The sequence below is a fragment of the Lactuca serriola genome, chromosome 8 (genome assembly GCF_051521515.1).
Source record: "Lactuca serriola cultivar US96UC23 chromosome 8, Lser_US96UC23_V15, whole genome shotgun sequence".
In the NCBI taxonomy this organism is placed as follows: Eukaryota; Viridiplantae; Streptophyta; class Magnoliopsida; order Asterales; family Asteraceae; genus Lactuca; species Lactuca serriola.
The window spans coordinates 148,744,833-148,754,856 of NC_136415.1; positions in this window are offsets into that span (position 1 = coordinate 148,744,833).

The window sequence follows — 10,024 nt, forward strand, 5'->3', positions numbered from 1 at the left end:
TTCTCATTCATCGTGCAACCAAGTTGCATGATTCCAAGTTTCTGTCCAATTGAAACTTGGGCGATGAGAAACTCTCCCCTTTTGGTAAACTCTCGACTTTCCATAAATAACAAAATAAGAACCAAATCCATTATTGCTAATAATAGAAACATTCAAACATCAATTTTTCATATACGCCATTGCAAGGATAAATAATATAAAATCAAATTTTATTTTATTGCGGAAAAATTTGTCTTTACAATGCAATTCATTGAAAAACTATGCTAATACATCTTTCTTAGCAATCTAATTCTAACTCTAAGTAGTAGCTCAAGAATCTAATCTTCGAGAAATGCGATCGAAATCCATTCCTTCACGGTTAGATTCTGCTTACTTCTTCCCTTAAGCTTTCTTTCTTTTCTTCGATCCTTCAAAACATCAATTGTAATCTTATCACATTATGTATTAAGAATCTAGAATAGAAGCTTAAAAGAGTTATTTAATGGATTTTACCTATATTAGAGCCATACGTTTCGACTCTCCCATCTCTTAGATCTTTTAGGTAAATGGGGCGGCTTCGTCTCCAATGCCCATTCTTTTGGCAATAAAAGCAAATCGACTCTTTTGGAACATGACATGGAACTACTTCATACATTGCCTTTCTCTTATGATCAAACTTTTCGATCATATCATGTCTTTCGTTGCCATTGTCTATATCCATAGAGGTCTTGAAGGCAGATTCACCAATCAACTTTGTTTTTCTATTGCGCCAAACCATAGCTGATTCAACAGCAATAAGCATATAGGTTAGATCTATAAGGGTCACGTCGCGGTTCATCATATAGTACTCTCTCACGAACTCACTGTATGAGTTAGGAAGTGACTGAAGAACCCAATCAACAGCCATTTCCTCACAGATGACGGATCCCAACATTCTTAACCTATCAATGTGTGACTTCATCCCTAGGACGTGTGCACACACCGACTTTCCTTCTTTATGTTTACTTGCCAAAAGGGCTTGAGTGATCTTGAAATTTTCAAGCCTTTGAACTTGTGGGTTAGGGAGAATAATTGGAGGAGGAGGAAGAAGTGAAGTATGATCTCTTGTTCCTTGATCGTATCGTGGAATATCATCTTCATGTGGAAAGCTTGTTCCATGGGATTTGGGAAGACCATAGTTGTCAAACTTTGACATCTACAAAACGGGAGAAAACGAATTCAAGTTAGTTGATTGATAGAGTCCTTAGTAAATCACCCAAATGAGATACTAAGGCTAGGACCCAACACAATATTCTACAACTCGGGAAAGGGATGCCGTAACCCAAATTGCAGAACATTTGAAGGTAAGTGAATGACGATTCACTAATTTCCACCATGAAAAACGAAAAAGAAATTTTAAGTTTTAAAACTATGAAAGCTCCTAGATCCTTTGAGATTCATTGAACTTTCAATGGCATGTTTAAATCTCGATATGCCCCTCTTGTTTGTGACTGGGATGCCGAGGATCACAAAGCGGGTGTGAATAACCATGCAAACTTACATGGTGCCCCCACATGTTACAGTCATCTATTCGATGTGCCGGTGAACCACACACGCTCCACCGAACTATGACAAACATTGAGTCACCCTTTGCTACCTTCGCTTAGAACCATTTAGTGTGCCGGTAAACCACACACGCTCCACTAACGCCTTCGCAAGGGTAAAAAGTGTAATTTCATGGAATTGCATCAATTCACTTTTGCCTAAGTAACTAAATTGGGAATTTGTAAAACATTTAGTTACTTTTGTACTTCATTATACTTATAATGGAAGGTTTTTGTCCTATCCTACCCGTTCGGCTAACGACCCTCCACTAGTCAAGAGTGCGGTGGGTAAGACTGACTTTTACTTATACATATATATAATGTTAGACTTTTAATGTTATATATAGTATAGGGTGTGTTTTACACTTTAAAAATACTAGGTGGTTAAATATAACAATTATACTTTTAATTGTAAACCAAAACTTTTATGGATTTATTAAACTTCTTTTAATTATACACCTTAATTAATTAATAAAACCATAAGGGTGTGATTTGAACTTTTCAAAACAATACTAGAGTTTTAGAATTTAACATTCCTAAATTAAACTTTTAATCAACTTTTAAATTCCAAAACTTGAGGGCAAGTTTTGAAACATTTCAAAACATTAGGGTTTAGAATTTAAATATGCATCAAAATTAAACTTTTAATCAAAATTTAAATTCCAAAACTTGAGGGTAAGTTTTGAAACTTTTCAAACAATTTAGTTTTAATTTCTCTTAAAAAATTTCGAATTTATGACATATAAATTAAAATTTTAAATATTAAAAACCTTGATTTAATAATTATCTTGAATTAGACTATTAATTTAATTATTAAATCATAAGGGATTATCTAAATCATGAGGATAATTACCATTTATACATTTAAGATATCCTAATCCCTTAATTATCTCCCTAGATCTCGAAATTAAGGATAGGATAATGCAAAATCTATAATTACCATATATAACAATTAGAAGATAATTACAAGATATAGGATAATCCAAATCCCTAAAATTTAGGATCTTATCTTGGGGAGGAGGCCAAATTTCGAAAATCAAGGGATTAAAACAAACCCTAGATTTCGAAATTTAAGGGTTTAAGGAAAGGATTTGAAGATCTTATTCAAACTCTTGCAAATTAGGGTTTGCAAACCCTAATCTCGAAAATCCTAGCCACCTAGGGTTTATTGGCCATAAAACCTAATATGTCAAGTTCATACAATTGAATAAACTAATTGAAAACAAGTTAACCAAAGGCTCTGATACCACTGATGGGTTTTATACAAACAATCCTATGTGTACATGCAACCCTAGCATTGGATCTATGTTTTCACTATTAGATACACAACATTATGAACACATGATAAAACCCTAATCATGATTGCTATTTTCGAAATTAACCAAGAAGGTTAGATTACATACCTCTTGTTGTTATATTGTAATAACAACTTAAATCTTTAAACCCAAAGTCTTGAAAGCAAGCACCACAAGTGTAGTGCCTCTAATGGCTCACAAACACCAAGAGAAAATGGAGAAGGTATAAAGAGATAGGAGAGGTATAAGAATTCGTCCCTAGATGCTCTAGGGATCAATTGCACGAATTCCTAAGGCCTTAGGGGTCTTTATATAAGGTTGGGATTAGGGTTTCAGTCATTATCCTTATCAAGTTACTTGCCCACCAAGCAACCACAAGATAAGCCTTGAAAACCCTTATCTCTTGGACCTTGGACGATTTCAAGGATATCCTTATCCTTGAATTCGTCCATCGTTTAACAAGGATAACCATTGCCGTATTTTGCAACTATCACATAATTACAATTCAGCCCCTCTAGTTTAATTAATTACATTTGATCAGAAAATTAATTCTTAATTAATTATTGACCAATATTAATTAAACAAATATGATTTCTCCTTTAATATATTATTCTTATAACATATTAATAAATCATAATAACCTCCTTTTCTATTATTTCTCCAGTCAAGTTGCTTTGGAGAAGGCAACCCAAAAGGACCATGCACCATCGGGTCAAGTACATACCAAAATAGTTATGGACTTAGACACTAATCCAACACTATTGAGTGTATGACCTCATAAAGAGCTTGGAATTGCCTTTTGGAGCTCATAGGGCCATGCATGCACGTAAAGTTTGCAACTTTACGTAATAAGGAAGCCCTAGGAGCTTAGATCTATGGTTTGGAACCGTTGCATGTATCAGATTTGGTATGTATGGAAGGAGAGTTGAAGAGACTCGGCGAGCTCCAAAGTGGACTCGGCGAGTTCTATGAAGATGGTCTTAGACTCAACGAGTTCGATGAACGACTCGGCGAGTCGTATGAAGATTGCCTGGAACTCGACGAGTTGTTCTTCAAAATCAGCGAGTCATATGAACTGTACTGAGTTAAGAGGGGTTAAGTGTTGAAGGTCCAACCCATCGTAGCTGCACGCGGAGTTAGCAATTTAACATGTAGCAATAGTCCCAGAAACCCAAATCCTCAAGATGGATGCTCTGGTGAGGATTGGGAAGCGAGTAGGAGATATGCTCGTAGCGGTGGGTCTACGGCCACAATGTCGGCCCACCAGTAGGAGTTGTATGTTAGATGATTGTCTTTGTGATATTCATCTAGGTTTGCTACTACTTGATATGTTTATGTGCTAGCATGTTATGATGTTATGTGATAGTGGTAGTAATAGGGGTGAAATGGTCCCTGGTTACCGATCGATAAGACCAAAGGAGTAGTTTAGTACCCAGCCATGCTAGCCAGATTATGATATGTGTGATATGATATTATGTGGTAGTAGTGGGGGTGAAATAGTACTCGGTTACCAGTCGAAAGGACCGAAGGGGAGGCCAACACCCAGATATGCTAGGCAGTATCCGGTCGAAAGGACCGAAGGGGAGGCCAACACCCAGATATGCTAGGCAGTATCCGGTCGAAAGGGCCGAAGGGGAGGCCAGCACCCAGATATGCTAGGCAGTATTCGGTTGAAAGGACTGAAGGGGTAGGTCGGGCACCCATATATGCCTGACAGTATTTGTATGTTATGTGATTGTATGGTATGTGGTACGATTGGGGGGGACTCACTAAGATTCGTGCTTACAGTTTACAGTTTTGTTTTCAGGTACCTCTTCTTCGAAGGGGAAGGAGCCGGCGCGGTAGCGACACATCATACACACATATTGTTTTCCGCACCATGAGTTATTCTGGGATTTGTACTCTGACATTATGGTTGTTTTTATGTTTTGGTTTTCAGACACGAAATATGTTTATGAAATGATAGTATCAAACGATGTTTATTCACAAATGTTTTCCAAAGTATTGATTTAAAAATGAAATTTTTGGTCGTGAAAATTGGGTCGCTACAAGTTGGTATCAGAGCCCTGGTTTGAGGGATTCGGACGCACCTTCGGGGTCGTCTGGACTCAAACTGAGGGATTAAAAGATTTTATAAGAAGGTGGATTTCTAAGGAATAAAACAGAAGAGTTTTTGAGAATGAACAAGTGTGTGTGATGTGCGCAACCGGCCGAGCTCAAGTAAGTATTCCCCAAAGTACCCATACAATGTTAAATTATGTTTATCAGATTCAGTAGAACAACATGCTCGAATAGGACTAAGGATCTAGGAATGATGCCTTGTGTTCCTGCTTTAAGTGCATCAGCTTATGAGATTGCATGCTAGTATTGAGTAGACAGTAGTAGGATAGCCTATTTAGGTTATGCCTGGTAGTATGAGCTTAGCATTATATGCTAGTTTAGCTTCTCATTTTGAGGACAGATTTGCTTGAGTAGTTTTCCTGCGTCTGAATGCTGCTTGCTTTGTGCTACGTGGGACTCTGAGTGATGGAAGTTAGTCATTAGGTGAATACGTCACATTACATGTGATCAGGGTTGAATAATCTCAGAGTACTGGATTTGGCCCTATTGCGCAGCTCTTGTTTGAGTCTAACTGTTGTGGGGACGAGTATGCTACTCGAAGGATTATCTGAGCCTCATCACATGTGATGGTATTCAGGTAATGGCTGACTGGCATTACAAGGAGGCCTTCAGCGGCTGAGGACCGGTTTGGGTGGAGTCATAGATTTTCCCTAGGGCAAGCCTAGAATGGTAATAGCAGAGGATCTGTAGTAGAGAAAGGGATCTGGTGGAGTCAAAGCTGTCCTTGAGGAAGTTACGGATAGATATGGAAGGTAGTATAGGCCCGTACTACTGAAAGCAGAGGATCCGTACCCGAATTAAGGAAGGCTGAGGCAAGACTAAGGAACTTGTAATAGATGTGATCCCTTTAGAGGTATCAGTATCACTAATGGTTGCATGTGTGTATTGCAGAATGGTGGTACTACGTCAGAGGCCAGCAGGTGGCAGTTCTGGAGAGGGATCGGGTTCGGGATCAGGTTCCGAGCCAGTAGATGAGAGGCTACGCGAGTTAATCGCGTCAGAGATCACCAGAGGCATCCTTGAGTCGACCCCCATCATTTTCGGGTCGTTCAAGGAAGGGATAGTTGAGTTGATGGAGGACCGCCTCAGGGCGTTCAGGAGTGATATGGCATCTGGCCAGTCAGGATCTCGCACACTGTCCTTTGAGGACTGCAGGGGCAGTGGTGTGCTGGATTTCCATGGGGCGAAGGACCCCATTTCTGTTAGATGATGGATTGCGGACATTGAGTCCGCACAGCTGACCAGCTTCTACCCGAGGGGTCGAAGGTGAGATATGCACCAGGGTGTTTGAGAGACAGAGCTAGAGACTGGTGGGAGTTTGTTGGTGACTCATTGGGAGCCTTGGCTGTTGAGGGTATGACATGGTCGGATTTTGTGACCCGGTTCCGAGCAGAGTTTGTGCTAGCAGTAGAGCCTCAGCAGCTGGCCAAAGAGTTTTTGGACATGAGACAGACTACGGAGACTGTGGCGGAGATCACCGCCAAGTTCCGGGATAGGGTATTGCTGGTTTGTTGTTAGTATACTTGGTGAGGCGGCGTAGAAATATATCATTGGCATATTACAAGAGAAACACATTTTTGTTTCCATTTTCTATAAATAAATAAGGAGTTGTCACTTTTGCTACATTGAAAACCAGCTTTGATTAAATTATTTAAAAATTTTTGGTATCGAGCCTGCGAAGCTTGTTTTAAACTATATAGTGATTTGCATAATTTTCACATGTAGTTGGAATAAGACGGGTGAAAGATGGAAGGGGGTTGCATTCTCAAAATCAAATTCATGAATTTCTAATTTGCAACCCATGACAATGCTCAAGATGATATGAATGATGGAAAGTACATTGTCTAAATAGTAGAAGTTTGTGTACCCGAAATAAAAATTGATCTTATAGTTGTGGAATCACTTTAAGGATATTCTAGCATTATTAGCAAGGAAGTTTGGATTGAAATTGTTGTTTTAGATGAGTTTGAAGAATTCGTTAAAAACATAAAATAAACTATTAAAATCATAAAATACATAGAATTTGACATTATATTGTTAATACATGTTTGTTTACCTAGTTTTTATCGTTAGATTCATGTTTATGAATAATGAAAACTTATGAAGGGTGGTTTATGAATTATTGGATTCATGTTTCTGAAAAATGAAAACTTATGAAAGGTGGTTTATGAATTATTGAACTCATGTTTCTGAAAAATGAAAACTTATGAAAGGGGTTTATGAATTATGTTACGGTGGTGTTAGAAAAAGTAAGTATATATATATATATATATATATATATATATATATATATATATATATATATATATATATATATATTAGGTTTTAAATACATTTTTGAATACTTGTACAAGGTCAATTAAATACATGTATTTTTTGAAATTCTTTTTTCTTAAAGCACAAAGATATATAAAAAAATAATTGTCAATAAAATTCAATATTAATATGGTTTCTATGGTTTACAATATGTTTACAATATGTTAAAAGTAAACACTCTTTTGATAATCATTCAACGCACTAGATGTTTATCGCCGATCTACCTCATATAGAAGAAATTAATACCTTAAAAAATATACTGACAACCATAACACATAAGATGCAAAGTATTTTATGAAGATTGATGCTCGTATATGTGAAAACGCATGGGTATTTATACTCGATTTAAGGGGATCGACATGGGGAATAGTATAATCCAAACCATACATTTATGTTTATAAGACCTTTAGGGTTAGTAAAAGCGGTTTTTGTATTTTTTTTTTCAAAAATGTATGTCTACTACCGTTGAATCAATCAACTATTTTGGATGTTTCTTACTATTCATCCATTTTTTTTCTACAGCAAATCATACAAAGGATATGACGCATTAAGTGCTCGATCATACATAGTGTTACCTTGAATCTAGGTCAGGTTCTTGGGTTACAAGAGGTTAATCCAATGTTGTCTTCTTTTCATTTGATGGTTCTACTTCTTTAAATTAGCAAGAATTGTGTTCTTTAAATTGTCAATGCATAGTATCTATTCAATTCTTGACATACAAGGAATTGTCTTAGATCCTATAGATAAATCTTATATTGTAGATTCTTGATCAACATAGTTTGTGACTTCAAATTTTCAACGCATAAAACTTTTGTTGGTTTTTGCATAAAATAAATTGTCATTGATTCTATGTACAAACTATTCTATCTAAAGTAAACACTTGGAAAAATTCTAAGATCTAAGTCATAAAACTGGTTGCCTATTCTAAGTAGTAAAATTGGTTGCCCAAGATCTAGTATTTACTTAGATGTTATATGACCTATAATTGACTATTTATTCATTCCAAAGGATATAAGAAATCAAACATATTGAAAAAATAGTTTTTAAAAAATTAATTTCCACAAACATAAATCCAATTAGAACTATAATAGATCAACTCATTCAGCTATATGGTGTTAAGAATTAGTACACAATTGAAGTGTCCTTTTGTAACAACCATCCATGGATTTTTTTTAAAAACACAACCTCCATGGATGTGTTACAAGTTTATAGAAAAATGCATTTGCAAAAGCTCCTGTTTTATTTATTTTCCAATCATTTTATATACTTAACACTGCTAAACTAACTTTTAATAATGTTATTGTCTGAACACGTCTTTACAATTAAAATTTTTAGCTACCGACTAGTTTTTCTAAACGCTTCTGTTAACTTTTAGTCTTTGTCAAATTTTATGCTTTTAAAAGCTAACTACTATTTTTGTTTAAGATTTTTTACAAATAAAAGTTACAGCTTCAGGCTACCAGCTAGTCTGTCAAATATACATATAGAAAAAAGTGTTTATTATACTAACTTTTTTTAGATTGAAATGATTTATTGTTCAAGATGGAAGATATCAAGGTTAAGAAATTGTGATTTCATTATGGAACTACATGATATATGTCTTTAAATTCCATAAATAAAAGTAAGAATATCACAGGAGCCCTTTTGAAACCTAAAATTATCCTAAATGACAAAAAATAGTCAAAGATTCATTGGTGTGATCTGAAATTTAATGTCCTCGTACGAAAAGAAGTCAAAAAAACAAAATCTTCTTTTTCAAGGTAGATTTTGAAAAAGCTTTTAATTCAATTAACTGGAAATATCTTGACTCGGTTATGGACCAAATGGGCTTCGTTGGTAAATGGGGGAATTGGATCGTGGGTTGCCTTTCATCATCTAGAGCTTCTATTCTTGTTAATGGCTCTCCTACTGATGAATTACCGATCTCTACAGGGGTGCGACAAGGGGATCTATTATTCCCCTTCCTTATTATTCTTGCAATGGAAGGTTTGAATGTTGTTGTTATAAGTTCTTGCGCTAAATGACTGATAAAAAGGTATTGAATTGCCACTCGGAGGCTCTACAATATCCCACTTATTCTATGCGGACGACATAATTTTTTTTGGCATCTGAGATAGGGATGATGAGTTTTGAGCATTCTAACACTCCTATGGTGTACATGCAACCCTATAAACCTTAGATCTATGTTTTCTCTAATATTCATGCAAATTTGATTTTTCCAAGGTTCTCATCCTAACTAGCATGGCATGGGGTACTTGTAATATAAAAAACTAGTAGAATGACATACCTTTCTTGTAGCTTGGATTCCTTTAAGACCTTGTAAGCCTAGCACCCCAAATGTGATGCCTTAAATGTTTAACACAACACCACAACTCTTGGAATAACTTGAAAGAAGAACACTTTCACTTAAAATCGGCTAGCCCTCCTTGTTCTTGTCTTAGTGCCCGATTTTTCTTACCATGAGGTTCTTTATATAGTGTGTCACACGTAGGGTTACACCATGTAAACCCTAATGTGCATCGATTTTCATTTCCCCCATGCTCCATGGGTTTTAACCTCCATGGAGCATCCATGGAGCACCCAATGGGTGCTAGCCCAATCTAGTGAATCATGGACCATAAGCCCAATATATAAGAATGAATGATTTACAAATCAATCCCCATATATTTAATTAGTCTCTTTTTTATCACAATATTAGTTCCAATTTAATTCTTGATCAATACTAATTAA